This window comes from Lingula anatina, chromosome 7, assembly GCF_051362555.1.
Source record: "Lingula anatina isolate TDL-2025a chromosome 7, LinAna3.0, whole genome shotgun sequence".
NCBI lineage: Eukaryota > Metazoa > Brachiopoda > Lingulata > Lingulida > Lingulidae > Lingula > Lingula anatina.
The window spans coordinates 5,032,995-5,057,709 of NC_141773.1; the positions used below are offsets into that span (position 1 = coordinate 5,032,995).

A 24,715-nucleotide genomic window follows, 5' to 3' on the forward strand; every position below is an offset into this window, starting at 1 on the left:
TACCTTGAGTTACTATTTTTCCAAGGTTCTAAAACCTTTTCTACACCCTGTAAGTCCCATCATACCTTTCAAGGTCACGTATAATTTTTTTGGTGTGATGGGATTGTTTTGTTTTGGTCATTTAAGGCAAGCTTTTACCAAGTTGGATAAACCACTTTTCCACTGTAAATATTACTTTGTAGGTGCTGTTGTTGAGATTTATGTTGAACATGGTGCATTATTTAATGCCTTCATGGAAAAGCACTGAAAGAAAACCTCACATCAACTGGAAAAGGAAAGACATATCATTTCATTGATGCTTTCATTATCAAACATTATACACTTTTGCTCTGCTTCCTGCAAATGTCCAAATCAATATTCGAAAAAAAAATTTTAAAAAAATAGTTTTCAGACAATATCAGGCATATAAAACAGTAAATTTGGTATTTCAGAAACATTTCTTTAAATTTCTCATTCTAACTTCAACGCCATATTTAAAATGACCAAACTCGCTCCTGCTGACCTTTTAGCCATATTTCTATTACCTGATGACCAGCAAGGTCACGTCTGCTTCTACATTAAACACACATCCGCTATCGCTATCGACTTCTCATCACATAAAAAAGCTTTTGGGAAACAGTTACACTTGGCTTTAATGCAAACATTCATCCGGGATGGAGGAGGAGGAAACAGTTGTTTTAAATTACAACAAGAGAGCAGAACTACTTGCTATTCCTATTCTCAACATTAGTAGATCACAATGATGAAGCACATCGATTTTGTTGTATTGTAAAATGACCTTCAACTATAAATTAAATCCGATTGAATGTTTTATCTGAGTGGAAGTGTTAAAAACTTACATAAGATGTTTATTGGATGAAATGATCTGTCATCATTTTCATTTACTTCTAGACAAAATTATATAATGTTGATATCATCACAAAAGGGGAAACAGCTCATACTAAAATACATGTCAGAATGGAATTAAACTACTATCTAGAGAAATTTACCAAATGAAACACACTGATTCATTTATCAGATGAATTATTTGGTTAAATGCTCCCAAAACATCCTCTCTTTCTGATAGGACTTCTGTATGTTGCATCCCCGTGAACGATTATCTGTCATATCTGGGTGAACTTTTCAAAGCATGAGTGATGGCAAAGAACCCAGTCTGTGAAAGAACAGATAGGACAGCAACCAGCAAGAAACAGCAATTACCACAAGAAAAAAGCCTCCTTTCAGGAAACATTGCACCAGAAAAATCCTGTGTTGAAGGCAGCTCTCTTCTTCTAATTTTCTTCTTTTCTTTTTTTTTTTCTATATCCAAAACAGCTGCACAACATGTTCATCTGACGTAATTAAGAACAATAAGAATTTTAGGATAGTTGTGCACAAAATAAACAAACGCGAGTGAAGTACAGATGGAGGAACCTGGTCCCAATTTGAGGAGCTCTGAAAATACAACTGTCAATACTTACGTCAAACTTCCTTCCAGCATTAACAAGTGGTTGTAATATTTGTCTCAGGGTTCAAAAATTCCAAGATGAAAATCATATTTTAACAAAGAAAACTGAACTCCAAAATTCCTTTGATGCCCTCTCAGTATCACTTACATTCCATTGTCAGGATTATTACGTCTGTCCAGCAATCAAAAAGAAAAGATCAACATGACAATTCTTCAATTGCACATAGTTCCTAATGGTTCCATTGTGAAAGACAGCTAGTGTTGAATTATAAGATTCTGGAAAGCACAATGGCAAGGGAAAGTGCTGCCATTGTGAAAGCTATGGAAAACAAAGATTTTAAGTTACTCTTCTACATAAAAAAAACGTAACTCCAATATTCCTTTGATGGTGTCTCTGTATCAGTTTTATTCCACTGTCAGGATTCTTATGTCTGTCTAGCAATTAAAATGAAAATATCAACATGACAACTATTAAACTGCACAAAAATCCTTCTATGTTACGTTACTTTTCCCTCTGATACGATGGTTAAGTGGCGAATCGAAACACCAAAAATGTCTTCTTATCCCATTCAAATCAATCACAGGCCCTGTATGCAACTCTGTTTGACTGAGGAAGTGGGTGTTTTAAGGGAGGGACCGAACACGACAAAGAAATGTACGACAAGATCGTAAACTTTCTGCAAGCAGCAGGTCCTAAACTCAAACTACTATTAACAGAGCTATAGAATATGCTTAGAGTGGAGAGCAAAGTACATATCAGACTTATGCCATGATAACCTTTTTACAAACCAAATGAGTTCATGTTGATGGTGTTTTCAAATATATTTACCAAATGTATTCTTTCATATGCTAATACCATAAATGTATTTTTCAACTTGCATAGAGTGATGCCCACAACCCGATATTGTTCACAATTATCATACAGACGAGAGCATTTCATCCTTTTCTTTTGACAAAATTCATGATGCAATAATAAAAATTATATTTCAAACAGAAACTGTCACTTGTTGCAGCTTTTTTTTTTTTTTTTTTTTTTTTTTTTTTGCTGTCAATAGCTTCCTATTAACATACTACACTCTGGTAGACAACAAGCAAAAAATAAAAGAAATAGAAAATTTGAACTGGGCCCCATGTTTTTTCTTGATGTCAACAGTTAACCATTTTTTCTTATTTACTGCTCTCTGGTAAGCAATGGACAACAGGAAAGATGACGCTAAAGTTTTTTTACTGTAATGTCTGTCTACTACTTTAATATTGACAACTAAAACTAGCACCCTGTGAATCCAGGTAGGTGCCAAAGTTCCACTGGATACCTAGGGTGCCGCCGCATGTCAGACAACTCGACTCATTAATCCTAAGATTTTCCTGAGAAGGAAAAAGGACGTACGGGGCAGGCGTTCTCTGGAACCTTCTCTCGGGTTTAGGACTGCCCCCTATCCACCCTTTGAACTAGAGAGTACGGTTCACTTGATAATTGCTTGTGGCAACACAGATTTCCAACTGCAACCTGAAAGAGTGCTGCCATTTTGAATTAGGTCTTTTCTGAAACACCCTTTTCCAGCAATGGATTTTGGAGTCCGTCCAACCTCACTAATCATCCTTTTATAGTGTCAGAGACTAAATTTTTATCTATTTTTCATTGTCCCATCTAGTTTTTATAAATAGCTTTTCAAGTGTGTTAACTGCTTTAGAGCTTGCCTGGCCTAGAGGTACACATTGGAGCCCAAAATATGAATAAGTATCCAAACTTTGGATTTGTTTGAAATTATGACATGTCATCCCTCAGCAAAATGTTTTCACTATATTTTGTTATTTCAACTGCAGAATGTTTTTGTTCTTTTTTATCAGGGTCACTGTACATTATGCAAAGAACATGCTATGGATTATGGGTAATAAGAAACAGGCCATGTACTGGACTTAACAAGCATTCTATGGGGGAACTTACACTCAATTTTTTTCTTTTTTTGCTTTTTTCCAAGGTGAGGGTAAATCTGTTAACAAGTGGAATTTCATTTTAAAACCTTGCTAACAAGTGGGCTTTCAGTTTAAAAAACCTTGAAAAAAAAATGGGATGAAAAATACATTGTGCGGCACTGCCTGAACAAATAATTAAACAGGCAGTTTGCTATGAGCAACAAATTACGACTTTGGTGTCAGTCTACAATTATTTAAAAGAAATGTGGATAAACAAATAAAGAAATATCAGAGACTTACACTGCTTTCAATATTTATCTTCAAAATGGCTTAACCCCCCTCCCTCACAAAAAAAAAGTTCCAATTGGGCATAAAAGATTTGAGCACGGTTATATTTTGATACATATACCATAATCTAAGAGGTCAAACCAAAAAAAAAGGCAGACATTTAACACGGATGAGACTGCCATTATGTGAAAAAGTCTTAAATTACAGCATAGGGTCCAGAACCTACCCCCCCCCCCCCCTTCTTTATTTACTGCAGATCTGCATCGATCTCATAAATGAAAATTATCGCTCTCAAAAAGTCTGATATATGCCAATAGTCTGTATATAATCTCATACCTGACTCAAACCACTCTTAACAGAATAGACATTTCAGCAGCAAACGTTTCACAGTGGGCATCAAAAGAAACTTTTACTCTAAAATGATGAAAGTTGACAAACTCATCATATCCTAAAACAAACCAGCAGTTATCAAGCCAAACCAACACAAACCAGAGGCCGAGAAAGACGGAGAAATTCTAACATGAAAGGCAACCCAGCATGTAGTCGGAGGCGCACTACATTCATATGGATCCCTGGCTCTGCCGACTTGACCTTTCCCCAGCTTCAGGCAAGTTTCATTTTTCTTGCTTCAATTTCCTTTTCTGTGATGCACGCCAAAGTGAAAATTATATTGTAAGGAGGCTAAGGAGTAGCTCTTAATTTTTTATTGCTACAGTGTGACTTCCTTGGAGAGACAGTAGTCAATGGAACCCCTTCAGGAATTGCTGGACAGCTTGATGGTTGGGATAACAACAAGGATGTCTTTGTGTTCTACATGTTATTTGTATCATCTTCAGGCCTCCACTGCCTCAAGCAACAAGCCCAATATACCAATACCGAACACGAAGAGACTTGAGAAGAGTTAAGTACCCTAGGGTCATCACCTTACTAAATTTAAATTTTGCTTTAATCTGAACAATGCAGACAGCCTCCAGACTATATTTGTAATAGAGAATGAGAGATGTTATAACAAATAAATGAAAAATGTACAGTATATCTCTGTAAACTAAAAGAAAATTTGCACCAAGTGCACAAAGAATAGAAAACGCTTTCTTATGTATTTAAAGAAACTCCAGATACAAAAAAAAATTAAAAATAAAACTTACCAGTTAAGTCCCATGTCTCTGTATACATTATACTGAACAATAAAAAGAAAACTTTCATTATGACTTCCTTGTTATTGTCAATAAACCACCTTTATGACTCTCTTGTGCTTTCTAGCAGAAAACAAACAAGAAACAAAATAAACAGAAACATTCAGTTGCAAACTAGAAGCAACTTAAACAGAAACATTCCCAATCTTTTTTTAAAAAGACATGCTCTCCCAAAATGGGGGAAACTGAAACACCTGTATCACTTATGTTCTTACCAAAGGACTCAGTGTACAATTAGACATACCCTGACCTAAAAGCCACCCCTAGGGTCTCAAAAGCCACCCCTGGGGTCTCACAAGAAGACGCTGGGGACAGAGCACCATATGACAGCAGAGTAGAGGAGAGACTTTAGGCGTAGACTAAAAATTTGTCAGGACAGGATAAATCAAATAAATAAACACAAACCACAAAATAAAAACACTCAAATTTGACACACTGACTTAATATGCTTGAACAACTCAAAATTTTGATCAAAAATAGTTTCATTTATAGCGCTGTGATTTTTCTCAATTTTTTTAGAACAAGTCCATCTTGTTTTCTTTCCTTTTTTCCCCTTGAACAAGCCTCCAGCCTGCTGCAGCAAGGGACAACAGCACACACAACGTACTTCCTCGGCAACAAAAAGTATGTCACTATATAAAACCTCTTAACCTCTGTTTCAACTGGTTTTCAATCTCCCCCTCCAGGGCACTGCCGACAATACAGGTACATTCACTCACAGAGGTACTCCCGAGTAGATTCCACTCTCTATATGCAACCCATCGCTGAGCACATATTTTGAACACCTTGCCGAACTCTCTCTCTCCCAGGCTGTGTTATATTCAAGCACATTAAATCCCTTTTGGTTATTTTCAGCTATCTGTTGACCTAAAGAGAGGTGGGCCAAAAAACTTTGTTCATCCTTTCTTTTTTTTTCTCCTCTTTTGAATTTCATGAGCAACAAAAGTACGCCATTAAGATACCTCACAGTTAGAGGTATTAATACTCCTGTGGCTCTTACCATCAAGGCAGGCTTTAATATGCCTCTAAACAGCAAGTCCACTACCACTTAACCTCGATGGAATTGGCATCCATTTAAAGCGGACTGGTGTTTACCATGGATGCTAGCTTGAAAAGCAGGAGCCTCACAGTGGCCTGCCTGCTGGATACAATGAACACAGAAAAGATCACTGGTATTAAACGCAGCCCAGGCAAGAAACCACACTCCGTTTATACATTACGTACCTACCTCGCCTTGGGGGCTGCGACGGCTGCCGTACTCCTATAACACATACACTTCCAACACCACTGAATCCTGTAGTATAACTACTCAGATGTGTAGTAAACAGATATAGTGTGAAAAGCTCTTTGGAGGTTAAGACCGTTTAGGCTCAGCTATACACCAGCCAAAGACTCTGACTAGAGACTCGGGTTTCCGCAGATATTATTAATGAGCCTCAAGTTGCTGAGTGAAGTACTTGCTCCCATGACCCTGACAAGGGGCCCAACACATGCTGAGGGGGGCGGGGCTTGGGTTCTAACTCCCATTCCGATTGGTTGTATTAAATGAAGTGCACATGGAACCCTGCCTTTCATTGGCTCCTAGGCATGTTTTCTGGTTGTAATGAGGGACACCTGACTGCTGCCGTTGTTTGTGCATTTAATGATGCCAGGCATGTCAAACTTTTTTGATTGGCGGCACAGCTTGAGCGGCTTAATGAGAGAAATGCTCGCACCTTTAGCTGGGGGGAAACCAACGGAAATGGAAAAAATAGGAGGTAAATCATTCTTGGGGAAGAACTAATGGAAAAATGTTTCCTATCTTTTCTGACAGACATTTATTCATGCAACAAGTTCTTAGCCTGTTTCTTAGAAATGGTAAGCCATCTATTTCTTTTTCATTCTTTAGAGCATTTTGAATTCTGTCTTTGAATATGCTTTTATCCTAATAATTCAGCAAAACATACCACTATACATTTATAAAACAGTTTTGCCCACCATTTTCACTTATTAAAGGTCCTAGCAAAAATGGTTACCAATAAAAAATCAAATCTTCAAATATTCTCTCAAATATTCTCAGTAAAGCCATTTACATTATATCAATGAGTTTTCACATTTATATATGCTTGGTTATCTTTCTTCTTTCAAGTCCCAATTTCAAATACTACTTTAATTCTAATCTCAAACTGACTCATTCTCAACCATGTCCAGTCATTTTTAACTGAACCAAGAGGTCACCAACTGGTCACTCTGTGGTCAAAGGTGATGGACGATGGTGTTTCAGTCAAAGTGACAACTTCTTTGTCATCACACCTTTTGAACAGGGAAGGAAAAAAAAAGATGAGTTGACACTAGAGTCACCTGGTGGTGGAAACTGAAAGTAGCCAAAAGTGGAGATCAAAACTGCTGCCAAAAAAGGGGGAACCATATCTTAATGTGTTGTATTTCTTTTAAAGAAATATGAGTGGCAATTTTATTTTATTTGTGTTGATCCAGATAACAAAACAAAACGAGCGCGCAGAAGAAGTTTACCTCTGTCGCCAAATTTTCATTCTTTTCCCACTTAAAATCATATGACAGGATTGATTCATTACATAATTTGGATTTCTATTAAAACTCTCCGCAAAAAGAACCTGATACAAGGGTCTCTGCGACGCTTTGATCTGTCACCTTTCTAGAGAGATAAAACCAGCTCTTATATAAAGTTACCTTTTAAACGTCCTAACCCTTTGTCCCATTGCCAATGTTGGAATGTTGTGCAGTTCAAACAAACATGTCTCGGTGCCCATCTACAATTGTATTGAACTTGCTATCTCCTTGTATTTGCTTTCAAATTCAATTATGCTGAGCAAATTTGAGGCTGTTACCATACAGCTTGAGCTTGGAAGAATCAAAATAGCAAATCGGCTGATAACAACTCATGTTGACTATTTTTTCCCAATCTTTACGGTAAATGTTCACAAATTTCAAACACTCAAATTATACCAATACCTCATTCTTATAAGTATTATTTTTTAGTTATTTGCAAAAATAATAATAATGAAGATAATAACTTTATGTTAAAAAGCTGACCTTATAACTGAGAATTCATCACTCTTCTCAAACACAATGCATTATTCATAAAGCATTATTTTGAACAACAGAATTTTATATACTTGTACATTTCTACAATTTAATAATCAATGTCATTGTGTTCAAATTTAGAGAGTAATTATTGTATAATATTATGCACAATTCGAACCTAGGAAAGCACAAAACTTATATAATGAAAATGCATTTCAGAAATATTCCAGTAGCCCAGTAGTCAAAACAGATTTCAAATTTGTTTCTATTTCTATTGATGCACATGCTGAACATCACATTATCGTCTCATATTTCAGAAAAGAATAACAAAAAAAATCTCAAAGTAATTTTCAAATGCATAATCGGTTCTTTTTGAAAAGAACAACAAAGCTTTCAATGCATCAGATTCAAAATGCATCCTTGTTGTTAAATATTGGAAGGTGGAAATAACAAGTTCCTTTACCATAAAAAAGATATTTGTATCTCCACCCACTTCTTCTGACAAGAGAACATGATCAATCAGTGACAACTCCAAACACGTGTAAGATAAAAGGCTGACAAAAAGTGGTTAGGATACAATAATGTTTTCACATTGCACTCTCAAAGGGAACATAAAGAAAGACCAAAAAATACCATTAATATGACTATTGTTTTAATCTCCTAGTCCACCCCCTCCTTCTCTCTCTCTCTCTTTCATACACACAAACACAAACACTCAAACAATGGACACATACACACACAGTCACTTACACACACAAACAAACACATACACAAAGATACACAGTCACACGTACATGCAGTTATGCACACACACACACACACACACACACACCTGTTTAACAGTTCCATCATCTTATCAGATAACACATTGGGAACTGGTCACAGATAACTACAACACATTTTCCTCATGCAATATTACCATTAAAGTCAGTCGAGGTACAGAAACGAGCACAGTGAATTAATGACCTCTACATTTGGGTTAGATGTTGTCACTGTCAAATATAATAACAGGGCATCCTTCGGCAACACATACCTTATAACCTCAAGAAATGACACCTGAAAACCCCTTTGAAGTTTTTTCCACTGAACTTCTTCCACAAAAGTATGCAGCTTTTTCAAAACTTAACTAAAATGTAATTTGACAGCAGTTTTGCATTAAACTGGAATAAAATCTAGCAGAGCCTCCATCTATTTTCTTCTCTGCATCCGTCCAGTCTTGAAAATAACTTCAGCACTACTGTAGGTCAGGCTATGTGGGCCTCACCACACTTGTACCAAGGAAACAATTTGTTTCCAATTTTTTCTTACCCTGTCCGTTACACATGATATTCCATTTGAAAGGTATCCCTTTCCTGTTCTCTGCCCATTTCTCTGTGAAAACTATTCAGACACAGACAAGCTCTATGTTACCCCCTACACAATTCATCTTCTTTTATCTCTACGTGTCTGCCGAAAATAAACAGAATATCCCTAAGGTTTGTTCTCCATACTTCTGGGGCCCCCTTGTTGAAGGTCCTCAAGACCCCACAAATACCCATATACAAGAATGACGAATCTAAGTTATCTTCAGAACTTACTTATTATAACTAAAACAAAATTCATGCGAGTTAAAATCCAACGTTTTAAAACATGTTTAACTTTGTGGACACTAATTATTTAAGGTGGAGAATAAGTTACTAACTATCTCAAAAAATCACAACTGATTAACATTTTATATAATAACCATTGCCTTTTAATTAATTTCATTAAATAATCACATTATGGAAATTGAATTTTGGGTGGAATATCCGAAACTTGAGATCTGAGTAAAGTGCAAAACATCAAAAAGTTGAACAAAATATCCAGATTTGAAATAACATACAATGAACTCTGCATAACTCCTTATCTATAACTTGAATGACTATATCATATCTTGTAGTACAGATTTTTTTTCCTTTGGTATAAGTTTAAGTTAATATGACCATTGCTTTATTTAAATCCTAACATACAAAGGACAAATTTTCTAGTCTTAAGTTTTCATCTCCATCAAGATAAAACTGCCATGACACGAGCTTCTTTTGGTAAGACAGTGTTAACTGCATCGACAGAAACTGCATGTTTCAAGTTAAAAAGTTGATTGGAAATTCAGTCTGTGAGAACCATCACACCAAAATCTGGCAAAACACCTTGCGGGGGCTCACTTTCAAAAGCAAGAAACCAAGGGACCCTAATCTGTATTCTGCAATGTTAGAGCCGCAGTGACACCTCCATTTGATCACCTGTGTAATTAAAGCAAAAGTGTCAAATTAACAGATCCTTTGCACCCAAGGTGACAATGCCACAATGCACTGGAATGTGTCGAAGACAGAGATTGATGTGACGCGCGAGAGAAGATCTTAGTTGCCCGGTTGAAAGAAAAGAGAGCCAGTTCCATTACCTAATATCAATTGCAGCTCAATGGCGGCTGTGTAAAGATGAGATTAGCGGTTTGTGATTGAAATGAAGAGAAACCTGGCTTAGTGCTCTAAAACTGCTGCACCTTTTTGTGATTTTTTTTTCAATAGCACGTATCCTGAAAACAAAACCTTTATCTCTAAAAACATGTAGTGCTTTTTTTTCAGATTAATCATAGTCTTGCCTGTCTCCTGCCTAGCTGACACCAGTATAATGAGGGCATGTTATGTAATACAATTATTTTCTAAAGAACATCCTATATGACTCTGTGGGACTCAATAGGAATTCTGTGACACATCCTATAGGATTCTCATGTAGGACATATGTCCTATAAGATCCTGTAGGATTTTGGGCCAATTTTCCTGCCGGACACTACATGGAATTTCTGTAAGAGATGTACACAGTATCTGGGATGTAAACAATTACATCAAGAGTCTATATAATTTTTTGCTGCTGCAGGGTTGGGAAAATCATGTTCATGTATATGCTATGTCACACCATTCTGAGGAAATTTATCATTTACTAAAATCATAACCGCTTCTGGTGCCGTCTGACTCTGTTCGATTTCTCTTAAATTAATTCTTCAAATCAGGATTATCTGCACTATATAGAAATATGACCAATTTTTAAAAACAAACACATTTAACCTATATGTCATTTGTAAATTTACACATCAAAGTCTCTTTTGCTTTTGCTCTCACATCTGCACTACATTGACTCTTTTTGTCCTTTTTAGAAAGTAATTGTAACTGTCAGAATTACACTGAGATGCACTGACTTGAACCCATTTCACAAAAGAACTTAAGCAAGAAAAAAATGGCCTAAACTTTAAGACAAAAATCTTAGTCTACTTTGGTCCCAGATAAATCAGGAGTCGTCCAATTTCATGATATATTGTGCCTATTTAACAACAAAAAAAGTCACTGTTAATGTTTCAATAATTATCAATACTTACATTTAACTGGAGTGGATCAATTTTTGGTCTCAAAGTATCAACCAATTTTTTGGCTGAAATTTCTCTGTGACTCCAGACTCAGAACTCTCCCCGGAGGGTCTTGTCAATTTGACATATTCTACTGGGTCTTTATACGGAGTAACCACTACGACCAAAAGTTACACAAAGAAAATACCATCATAAAAAAAATTAGTCCCCGAATTATGTTCACAGCAGGAGCTGAAACAAAGCATTGCATGACGAAGATGATTTTTCATCATTAAAGATGGAGTTGGACGGGAACTATAAAGTTATCTTTATTGAGTAATAATGGATGCCGCTGTGCTAGTTCTGTATCTCTGACCTACGAAAACTGTAAAGTCTGGAATGGGATGAGAGAACACTGAAAATGGAGACAAACCTCACCCTTCTCCTTAATTCTTCCCGTTTTTTTGATGATTTGTAAAACAAAAATGGTTGAATTTGCATGTCCCAATGCATGCAAATCCCGATTACTGTATAACCTCTGTGACAAACTGACAGAACACAATTGTGAAAAGGAGTTCACATATTTAGTAAATATCAAAATTAATACTCATGATGTTGCTAGACACCAAATGTTTTTCACCAACTGTAGTCACAATAAATGCATCATTTTTTATCAAAAACTAATATTGTGCATACAAAGGAAGGCCTACTTTGTTTGGGAATGTCACATTTTTGGTAAAAAAAAAAACACACACAAGGGCCAAAATAACAACCTGAGAGTCTTATAAAGAATATGAAGGACATAAAAATATTAAAGTACAATACTGTAAACATGCACCTTTAAGTGTGAATTTCTATATTTTAGATAACTCTAGAGCCATAAAAACCATGCCTTCCCGAGTCAAATGACATCAAAATGACAGCTAAATACAACCTGACTTATCCTCCCAGCATGGGGTTTTAACTGAACATGCTATATTGCATGATCTGAAGACAAAGAGGATGCACTGAACACTGGGACTAAAAAAAAATCAAGTTTTTTTTTTTTAAACCCCACCTTCATGCAGATTGTAACCAGCATATTTCAAAGGGAGGAGGTTCTTTTTTTCTGAAAAACTGATTCTTTTTTTACAAATGTGACAAAGAACCTTGATTAAATTCTGATTCAAAGGCATTCTTTTCATGGTCAAGAGTTGTTCATTGAAGCCCCTTGCTTGCATTCCCCCTTCCCAATGCCTAAATGCCTGCCTTGTCCCAAAAATGTAATCTCCCACCTATATAGACAAAACTCTTTATCAAGCTGACATAGAACCTTGATCAGATTTTGATTCAGAGCATAACTTTTGATAATGAAAAGAGTGGTTCATTCAAACCCCCTTTGAATCCCCTCTCAATACCCACAGGTCTGCCTTGTTACAAAAAAGGGGTGATCCTGCAGCTACTTATACAAAACTGTCAATGCCTTTCTCTCTACTGTTTAACCTACAGAGAAGTCCACAGGCTTTCAAGTTAATTAATTTCCCATCCAATAGCTTATTATCTAGCTGAACTTTGCAACCAAATAAACAATCAACAAGTAGTTAGCTGATTACTACCTATGCCAACACAGAAAATTGTTTGTTTGTTTGTTGGCAAGATATAACGGACTTTCTATAATATTTTGATATATTTTGATAAAATTTTTAGGATAAAGAGGGGGGAAGGATATTTTCAAAGATTTTTTTGTTGTTCATCACTGTTTGTCTTGATGACCTGTCCTCTCAGAGTGTTCTCTAATTAACATATATTTTAATTTCAAACATTTATATTTAGACTCACAATTTTGAAACAAAAATAAATAAATACAAAATCATGAAATTCCATGAGCTCATTGAGCTTGTAAATATCTGGTGATAATCTAAAATCAACAAGATCAACTTTATTGAAGATCATGTAGAATTATAGTATTTTTTCAAAACTTTACCGATACTTATGTCATGTTAAACACAAAATTCTATAGGATGTATTTTTTTCATAAGCAATAAAATTGAAAACTTGTTGAATTTCAGGATAAAATGCTTTGAATATTCTTCAGATTCAACTGACACCCTGTGATTTTACAGAAAAAACATTTATTTTGAATCTTAGCCCTCTTGAGATGAAAAAAATTCCAAGTGGTTGTTAAACAGGCAATCTTGGCTGCTGACATAAAGAGTTATATAAAATAGGATAAAAATCTTGCAGAACAAAAAATTATGTCCCATGCACCAATCACAACCTTTTTTACAAATACCAGGATGCAAAAAGAACCTATCACAGTTGGTGTAACAAACCCAGAACCTATGTCAAAAAGGCAAAGGGTTATCTAGTTGGAAAATATGTCTGTCCCCGCCGCCTGTTAAGTTGCACTCATCAGAATACCCCCAAAACTGGCACTTCCTTCTACGAACACCTCTTCACCATGGTCTTGCACCTGCACGACACCTGAAGGTCACATGAAGGTCATGTGATCGGATGGTGACTGATGAAGCAGTTCACATTGTCAGGGGTAATCAAGTTGGAAAACGTGTCTTTCTGCAATTTTTTCACTATACTTTGCAGGTTCTTAGGAAACTGGATATCAATATCAATTTGTTTGCTTCCAATTAGTCGTAATTTTGAGTACAAAGTGCTGTATCATCATCACAAGTGCATTCGGACTGACAGACAATATTGTACTTTGAGAGATCATTGAAATTCATGACATAAATGCAATAAAAAATAGCAATAGCAAATAGAAAAAAAATTAAATACAACAAGTAGCAATTCTCAGAAGTAAGTGAGATACGTTAATAATTTTGTTTAATGGCTTATATCAAAATAACACCAAAACCTTGTTTTACTTTGCTCAGCATCCTTCCGAATGCACTCGAAAAACTTCTTTCAATTTTTTCTTCTTTTTTTCTTTCCAAGGATGTCAATGGGTATCATTCAGTTCTAGAGGAAGTACTCCTAGACCTCTCTCTCCACGAACTGACCCAACCAACCCACCCTTTTCTAGACGCAACAAGCCAAAGTGCAATAGTTATACTAAAACTATTCTCCAACAGCACTCTTCCACCTACTTAATCTTAAACTATAGGACAAAAGTACCAATAAACTCTTCCAAAGGACTTAAATGCATTTTCTTTCTTTATGACTTAATTCATACAATGAATAATTATCCATGTTGTTACATGTTACATTACAAAGTATATAACAGTTTGAACAAAAAACAATCACACACTCGTGCTCAAACATATACTAGGATGCAAGTGTAGGTTTAAGCATTGGTTTAACACATTTCAATATGATGGTCATTGTTCTTTACCTCATCCTTTGTCACATTCCTTAGCTTTCTGCCAATATCAATTTAATTCAAAAGCTTTTGTGAATTAAACTGCTTATTCCACTTTCCTTTTTTTTTTACTTACTTTCTTTACCCTCTTTTTCTTTTTATTTTCGTGAAATTTACGAAAAAATAACAATCTACCATTTTGCCAAGAAAAAAAGGGATAAGGGGGATGTTGGTAAAAATTTGCCTCATTTTAAACAGCAAATTTACCACTCTTTAGAAGCTGTAGGATGACCCCCTTCCAACCCCCCCCCCCCACCCCCCAATAGCTACCAACAGAAAGAAAGAATACTATGGAACAGTCTAAGACATTGCTAGAACCTCTAGAACATGCACTTCAACTTACCTAGCTTGTATCATCTGTTTTCTTAGCGAATTGTAAAAAAACTCCCTCAACAGTTGGTTTTCTGAAAGACAATATTTTAACCATTATGTTGACGTAATTTTAATTTTTCAAGGTGATAGTTCAAAGATAAGTGGATGCTACCAGTTTACAAAACAGTTTACCTAAACACCTTCGAACAAAAAAATCATGTCATTAAGTTCAGTGCCTTCACCTGTCAAATTTGACATTTGATTTGGATCCATTACTTGCTCTCAGCTTTGAATGTTCCCTTACCCAGCCCACGTTTTTATTTTATAATATTTATCTTTACTTTTTGGTGGAAATTTGCTGGCAACTGTAATTCATCAATTCAATATTGCCATTTGCATTGTTCTCTCGTACATGTTAAAGCTGTTCAACAAAAAAAACATGGCAGGAGAGAGAATCAATGGTTGCTCCTTTCAATTTTCTACTCATGACATACAACAAATTGCATTACTCTTCAACCTCTTTAATTGACCTTTCATCCTCATCTCAAATCTTCAGCAATTCATCAAGAAACATCTGATAACCCCCTAAAAACCTTGATCAATACACATACCTTCAAAACTTTTTAATGAGGTTTAAAGAGATTGAAGGAGCAAAACCTTTCCTTTGGCTCCAAGATCATTAGCAAAAAGTTCAAGAAGACCATCAATCATATGTTGGCAAAAGAGTTTTCTAATAATGAGTCCATTCTGGTGTTGTTTTTCTACTGTATATATTTAATGGACTTTAAGCAGTGTTCATTATAAGTTAAATATTATTGAAGTCATTATTTAGCTTTTTTTTTCTTTAATTTTTTTTTTTTTTTTTTTGCTTTCTTTAATGTTAATTGTCTAGATAATGAGAATGAAAAAAGCTTTCTTTTTTATCAAATTATTTCAATAGAAAACATACGTGTAATTGCAGCTGCTAGTAAATTTTTTTCTGACTTGCTTGTTTCATTTCTGCTTATTTTTTTTTTTTTCTCACTGCTTGTGAAGATACTCTTCTTGTACATTTTTTTCTTTTACTTTGCATCAGCTTTTATCTTAATCCTCTGAAATGCTCGGCTTTTAACACGTAATTAACTTAGGCACACGGCACAATAGAAATTGTTAAAAGGATATTGGCCGAAAAATGCCTGTGTGTCGAGAGAGGAAATGTCAGCCCCAAAGTCCGTCCTCCCACTGGTTTAATGAACTTTGGGGTGTCGCGGATTAATTGGGACCCCTTGGCACTGCGAAGGCCTGTGACAGTTGAACCCAAAAAATGTCCAATTAGATATCTGGTCAACCCAATTTTGTCACATTTAACAATGTCACTTGTGTTCCTTGTGAAAGAAAATTGTTGTTATGACTAAGCACAGGAGAAGATAGGAGGGGCAAAACATGAAAAAAAAATTATGAAAAATTTGGTCAATCCACACTGGCACATATTTAGCAAGTGAAAGATAAATAAAGAAGTTGTTTTCATAATCAGATTTAAACAAATCTAGAGGGGGGAAATGTGTTACATTTCTGCTATTGCTAGTTTTACTGGCATAAGTTCTTCTTTTGGTTTGCAGTGCTTCAAATGAAAACGTTATCTCTGAGGCCATTTTGAAGAGAATTAATTAGCTAAAATATTGACTGACATGCCAATTACACTCCCCTGACCACACCCACCTTCCACAGGAGGAAAAAATTCATACAAGTATGACTGACAGCAGGTATTCATGGCATTCACTTAAAACACAGATAATAACTTTTCCATAAGCACAGTAACTGTAATGAACTTTCACTTAACGTGGACACTTTTAAACCCAAGAATTTGTCTATTGCATGGTTTATAGACAAAATTGCCATTATCACTTCGTGCTACAGGTTTGTGATTGCAATCACCAAACTAGATTTCTTAGTGGGATTGAAGAAATACCACATGAAAGCTGGCCAAATTTTTTGCAGAGAAGATATGTTCGAACGGGAGTGATGCAAAGTTTACTGTATTTGCAAGAGGTCTGTGCCAGTCCGTATCAATCCAATCTTTAGAAAGTAAATGGCAAGCCAGTGGCGGAAATTGATGGTCAAACCCTCTATAAACTTTTACGGAATCTCTGGTATGACATCGAACTGATGGCAAGGGATTTGTAACGCCTGTGACCTTGGTGAAAAAATCTAGTGAAAAAAGCTGGTGAAAAAAATAATAAACCAGTACTCACATGTCAACTATTTCACACTTTGTGGGAATATTTTCACAAGTTCTGTGTCACAGAGTATGGTGCCTGAACTGCTGTTTTAACTAATTACTGGAAACAGTTCTTGTTAGCTTGTTAGTATATTGATAGCCGAGAGAGAGAGAGAGAGAGAGGAGAGAGAGAGAGAGAGAGGAGGGGGGGATATATTCTGGGACATATTTGACTCCAAAACCCCAAACCAAGACATCAGCACTAGCACCAGCAATTCAAACTTCCCACATCTCTTTTATCTTTTTAAAAGTTTTCTTTAATGACACCAAACAACATCCAACTTGACTCCACATCTCTCTTATCTAAGTTCTTTTTGGATGGTTCAATTTCTTTAGATCTTCCCTCCCTGTAACAAGAGACCCATCTGATCAGATTTATCTTCTGTGCCAGTAGAAAGGTGGGAGGATTCCGTCTGACCTAACAGCAGTGTCAGCGCACAGGGCGTGAACATAGACATCACCCGACACTTCCTCAATCATCAAGACAATTACAAAGTGTCTGGAAGTGCATACACGCCACTGCTAATTCATTAAATTCACCCCATCTTCATCTTTTGATGTCATGGGAGATACTGTTTGGTCATACAAATACAGTCTGAAGATTCCAAATATCTTGTCATATTATTTTGTAAGTACAACAATTTTCTTTTTTTTTTTTCTTCATTCTGTTGACATGACAGATACCTTTTTTGTATTATTATTATTATTATTATTATTATTATTATTATTATTATCTTTGACATAATAAAAGCCATATTAAGATCCCTTATGCCTTGCCATATTCTATCAAGAAGAAACCTTTGTTATTTTGCTCAATTATGTGAAAGCTGAACTGATATTAGTTAAAATTTCTTTACACAAATATCAACACATCTTTAATTGGATATTTTCATATCTTATGGTAATTTTTAATGGAATTTTTTTTTCAATTAATTTATTTGCAACAAGATGGCGTCAGATACAAAAATGACTAAAATATCAATAAAATTGCCATCATTCTCACCTTGCTATCTTTTAAAAAAATCTTCCAGCGGGATCAAATTCCTGAATCTTCTTGTCACTTAATAAACTTGGCAGACAATTAAGTTGACTTTTCTTCTCAACTCTTCTAAACCACCTTTCAGAGCCCTATCTGCAAAAATCAAACGATCAGTCAATTAATTAATCAGTCAATATAATTAACTAACCAATAAGCCAACTTGCTAATTTAACAAATAAATAAATAAACGGAAGTGAAATCAAACTTAAAGGACATTGGCTTTTCAAAATTTTAATTTCTGATCACAAACACATCAAACAAATTTCTTTCTCTAGCATTCCAGTATTCACACAAACTATGTTTAATTAGATTAATGTTTTACTGTTGACACGATGCAATGTTATGAAACCGGTCCAAGACACTCAATATAAATCTGGCTTTTAAACAGTCAGGTAGAAGCAGAGAGTTTCAAATACAGGGATCGCAGAGAGCTGCATTTTGTAAAAATAAAGAAAAAATGTTGACCTTACAAATTTTCTTAGTGCAATAAACACTTATAACTTGCTTCATGGCAGAAAATCATAAGTTCTGCCAAAAACATGTGTCTATGCAGGTGCAACATCTATTACGTAAACCATCGCTCCGGTTTCCTCACTACACCGCAACGCAACGCAACTCAGCATGCAGAGGGTGAATCATTCACTTTAACTTGAGTCATGTGTTCCTGCCAAATTTTCGCACCCCCTCTCCCCTCCACCCCCCCCCTGGCCCCCCTTTCTCTCACTTCACTCATGCTCGTAAGTTTCCCAACCTATGAAATCTCTTCAGACAAATGCCTTCTCATGCCTCAACCAATGAAAACCTGTAAGACAAAATGGCTTCAAAAGTTTCATACTGAATACCAGATAAAACAATTCTGAAGACTTATCAATCATGTTGACATAAAGCAGTGAAGAATATCAAACAGCTATTACACAATTTTCATCTTTTATCTCTCATCCATTTCTCAGATCATTATATTCAGTTATTAAACCACTGGAAGTAGATTCTTGTATGACTCTTTTTTTTTCAACTGTTTCATCTCTCATTAAGTTAAGTTACCTTAACCAATGGTAGGAGAATTATCTATTTCCAAGCTACCTCCAATAAACTTCACCAAAGTATCCAGTCACCTTACCAAATTCAACACCTGGGCTGTGCCACAAAACTTCTAATCCAAGCCATGGATAACATTACACAGCATGCTGTAATGTGACACCCAAAACACCTGGATGCTTATCTGTCCTATCTAATTTAAATTCAAAACAAAACAGCAAAGCTGTCAAATGTCCAGGCATAAAGCAGAAAATAATGATCACACTGCACAAAATAATATAACATAATGCTTAACAGTACCACCATCATCTCAATCTCTGTAAATGTTCAACTTGCATTACATGGCAGTTTAATTCCAAACACACTTCTCATTTCTTTCCTTCATTCAATAACTAGCTCTTCCACTTGCACACAAACTCTTGAACTCAAATCACCACGATGCACTTGTATCTTTTTTTATTGCCACCACGCTGAGATGTCAACTAACTCAAGTATTCTCCAGAAATGCTGCTTCTGTCTTGCTGCATACAGACGTCCCTTTTATGTTTAGCAGTCCATTCTCTTTGCAGTTGAGAGGCCATTTTACACAATAACAAACTCCGAAAATTGGGCTAAAATTTCACTTTACTTTGTTATATATGTATATATACTTCTTTATATATTAAGCAGCAATATATGCTAAACCTGCTTTATAAAAAAAGACACAGCTATTACATTTAACCCATATGCTCTGTATTCATTATTAAAGGTGTATTATGGATTTAACAGAGAGAGAGAGAGAGAGAGATGGGAAGGTTTTCTTGTCTTCTTCATTTTTTTTTCTGAAAGTTGACATTTTTATTAAGACTGGTGGTATCATATCCAGTAGACAGTATCGACTTCTACTGACTGGGACAGACTGTGGAGCAATTGTACTCCCAGTGTCACCATACTCTTTATTAAAGATGCCAGTCCTGATAAATGAAAATTTGGATTATTGATGAAAATCAAGGGAGGTTTCTGATTCTGTCTTCCAAAATTATTTAATAAAAATAGAACATTTATCTAAGCCAAATACAAATTCCTATATCTATCAACCCAGAAGGCAAACATTGTTATTTTGTAATAATGTTTATTTTTTCATTTATTTATATTCATTTTTTCATTGATTCATTCAGTTATTTATCTATTAATTATTTGTTCATTTTTTGCAGGGGGCATCTCAGCACAATATAACTACATGTAAAAATACTGTATCAGCAAAATATTACACACAGTGCATGCTATGTATCCAGTTTTCATTTCAATTTCCCCACACAACGGTTACACTGTGTTCCCTGCGGTAGAAGACCCTAGGTCTGCCGCCTGCATCTGATATATGACAAAATGCTCTTAATAAAACCCCACCATCCATCAACTTATGGGAACAAAATAAAGAAAAGAAAAAACTGAGAGACAATAGCCAGAAATAGAGATGCCTCACCAACAGGGTTATGATACTGAAATAAAGAGATAAGAATATGTCCGATTTAATTCTGGGCATATATCGTTATCCTCTTCATACATATAAGACTTCAAATATGGATTTTCATCCTCCTATCCATATTATAACCCACTTATGTCCAGTAGATGCCCCAAACCTGTATAATGTAATTCCCCCACACCACGAACCAGCACTGTCCAACAAGTGCCCTGGGTGTGTATTACATTCTTCATCCATGTCAAGGCCCACAACCCTCTAGCAGGTGCCTTGGACATGTATAATTAAGTGTGTGGAGGGAGGAAAGTATTGCTGTCACCCCCAATGGTCTTCCCAAGGTCTTGGCTTACATCGAGGACAATATCGCATGGTTTCCAAGCCATGTCTCTGTTCTCCAGCCTCCCTACCTCTGGCTGCGTGGGGACGATAGGACAGCAAAATAATGAAGATCATAGTGAGATAAAAAAAAAACCAAATTAAGGATGTCTTGGTCATCATTCACAGTCACATTACAGATTCAATGCAGGGTGTGTGGCTATTGGTTCTTGTAGGAAGATATAGAGATACCAGTATACAGGCAGGCACACCTGTGGATTCAGTCTTTTAAATAATCTTTTATTTGCCCATTGATTAACTTTCTCTTTGCTTGCTTGTGTAGGCTCCATATCCACATTTTATTTATTTAATTTATTTATTTATTTATTTATTTTTTTTGTTTGTTTGTTAGTTTGTATATTTACAAGAGAAAGTAAGTCAAACAGTATAAATATTCAAATATTTAAAAAGTGATGGAGGTTTGTATCTGTATTGTTTATGTGGCCAGGGTAAAAACGTGAAGAAAAGATCTAATAAATTCCCCCACGTGCACACACTATCACCGTATAGACATACACACACTTGGCCGCGGAAACTTCTAATTAGCTCATATCACAGGGGCGGATTGAGGCCGTCTTCTGGGTCTTCTGGAAGACGGTCAGATTTTCAAGTTTACATTGACGGGCATCTAATTTTTTCTGTCAGAAGACGGTCAAAAATAGAGGATGGGTCAACAAAGAAAATTTGGAAGACGGTCAGAAAATAGCTCTGGATCTGCCCCTGTATCAGTACAAATTTCCAATGGTTATTGCAGCACAAACATGCACAACATCTACATATACACCCAAATGGCCCGTAGTTTTTCCTCTGCCCCCTTCATTTTTTGTTATTGATGGAAGTTACAATGAGATTGAAGGGAGATAGCAAAACAAACATACTTTTACCATAAACACAAGTAAATATCACAGCAACACGTGTTAACAACTGAAATGCCAGAGGGTGAACTGACATGCGTTATCATGGCTAACATATATGTCTAATGCTGTTGGTTAGAATATTAGAAATGTTAGAAGAAGCAAATTTCAAGTCTCGTGGGTAAAAAATATATCAGTCTCTACAGAAATGAGTAACTTTTTTTACTATCACCACTGTAGTATTAAGAATCACTCAAAAAGCTATTTCACCATTTTCTTTATTATGTGGATTTTTTTCAAGTTAATTTCTATTAACTTAAAGCTAAGTTTCAATCTTAAACTAAGAATCGACTTTCCTACAAATTGAATTTCATTTCATGATGTGTATTTTGGTATGCTTCTTTTATATTTTTAAAATGTCAAACTCTGGATAAAACTTTACCACAAACAATATCTGATAAATCAGATACATTTTAGATAAACAAAAAACAAATGATTCCAATGATCAAGATCTGAGTTTCATTAATTAATGACTAACAGATCATATCTGCCTTTGAATTCTTTCAAATCTGATTAACCATTACTTTCAGCATTTACTGAATTTCAACATGCACCAAAAGCCGTTTTCTTCTAAAATAACAACAGCCTTCTCACATGCTATTTATTTATGTGGATTCTGTATGTCTCTACCCACTGCCATTAAAACAACAAAATAATCCTCCAGAAATTTCTCAAAATTTTCAAACGCCTAACCTTAATAATATTCTACTTTTGCAAAATTTATTAATTAGAAGCAACCAATTCCTTCTCAGCTCAAAGCAAACTTACTTTTTAAAACTATTGAATAATCATTTAACAAACAAAATGTTTTGGGAAGTTAAAAATTCATGCTGTATAGCTTTATTGAATAGTTATTGTAAACTTTCCAAAGGGCACTTTAATCTTACATATTTTCTATTTAACGATGAGGTGATCTTTTAAATCATCCGTCAATATCAATGTGAGTTAAATTCTGGCAATTTAAGTTGTTGTTTTTTTTCTTTTTTGGTCTTAGCAAAATACAGAACAAGGTGAGGCAGACATTCTTAGATAAATACAGAACAAGGTGAGGCAGACTAAAGAAAATGCCAAAAAGATATCCAGGTTTCGTAAATACAATTCAATGCTGAAATCTGTGACAGTTTGCCCTATCAATGTGAATCAAATCTTACAATCCACTTCAAACGCATCCCTCATCCAACCCACTTGTTCTAGCCGAGGCTGCTAATCATGGCTGCCAGCTAAAACCAAGCTGCGCCTCTCCCATTGGACGATTTTTTGGCAGGACTTCTTTGAAGTATACATTGCATTCCTGCATCGATTAGTTTTGGTTTGTAAGACTAGGATAATTTCTCTCTCTCCCCTGGTTCCAATCTTTATAACCCTCTTTTATTTATTATTGAGAATGACAGAGGTGAGGCCTTTGCCAAAGAGGTGATTCTGAGAGAGAGAGAGAGAGAGAGAGAGATAAAGAGTAAGAGAGAGTTTTGGTAAACAGCAAGTTAAAACGCAAAAAATCATAAAACTCCAATGAACTTTGCAAAGTCCTAGATTATTTTTTTTTACCCTTATATAGCAACTGACACCACAAGTCCCCCCAGTCTAACCCGGCACACAAAAGCTACTTTCATCCCACAACAAATTTCTCTACAAATATTCCTCTGACACAATAACACCAAACAAAACCCAAGCCAAATTAATTTTAAATAAGTTTGTTGAAAAAAGATATCTCAAAGACAGAAGCACTTCAAGTGGAAAATGTTCATTTCACGCTTCCAGTGCCAACAAACACAGGTTAAAACATCCACCTCAATCCTTCACACACGTTCACAGCCATCAAAGAAAACTCCCAATCAAAAAACCATGGACAAAACTGATTTTCTACTGATAATTCATATTCGGGCCAAAATCTGTTATAAATTAGGCCCAGTACATGGATATCAAACAAGCTGAGGGTGTGTTGATCTGACAGAGTTCATGTCCCTCAGGATCTCCTCACAATGACACAAGTCGGGTTACAAACAGGGGTTTCTCTTGATCGTCATTGTCTGGCACACTGGGCTGCATCCAGTGACAGACAAGGATGATGGTCTTTGTCACCTTGAAATAATTTGATCAGAAATAAGGGTAGAAGTGTGAGGAGAGCAGAGGGAGGGGGGAGAGAGGGGGGGGGTATGGGTTTGTGTACTTCCCTTGCTTGTAAAGTTCTCCTCCTTAACCATGCTCCCCCTAAACCCCCCCCCCTCTCCTCCATAACACATCAAAACACCTGTTCCTGGGTATTAAGAGGAGTTAACCAGTATTGCACTACCTTGTTCAGTAATTCAGTCAATTTCTTGAAGATTTAGACACCTGTCCTTGTCCAAAAGTAAAGTCTACAGAATCAATAGATTGGAAATACTCAGAACCAATGATACTTATAAAGCATGTCTCCTTTTTTCAGCTGTGCATTTCTCCACACAAAACTGAAACAATTGCATTGTAAAAAAGGGCATAACATTTTTTTACTTTGTCCTCATATCACTTAAAACTTATGCCTTAACATTAACATTTAATTAAACATTCCCCTGTTAAGTATAAACTTTATCTAACTATAATGACTTGTGGAAGGGCACCAAAAATGTGACCCGACAATCTCTCTACCCTGTATCATCATCAATCTTTTCTAGTCAATTCCCCAAAATCAAATTAATTTCAGATCAGCAGGTTCCTGTTTCCAGAATGACCATACATAATAATATCTCTTGGCCT

The 24,715-nt window shown here is 35.7% G+C and overlaps 1 protein-coding gene across 12 annotated transcripts in view; it reads right to left on the minus strand.

Annotated features, from left to right (window-relative positions):
- Positions 1–24,715, minus strand: part of LOC106174354 (brother of CDO) — a 134,603-nt gene that overhangs the window by 81,075 nt on the left and 28,813 nt on the right. For 8 of the 12 annotated variants that reach the window (XM_087018329.1, XM_087018328.1, XM_087018330.1 and 5 more), the window contains 2 exons: positions 18,167–18,295; positions 14,938–14,998 (listed from right to left, as the gene is read on the minus strand). The gene's annotated coding sequence lies outside the window, so the exon portion shown is untranslated. Of the gene's footprint in view, positions 1–6,066; positions 6,278–14,937; positions 14,999–18,166; positions 18,296–24,715 lie in introns of those variants that run through there. The other 4 variants (XM_087018336.1, XM_087018331.1, XM_087018337.1 and 1 more) reach the window with 2 other exon arrangements.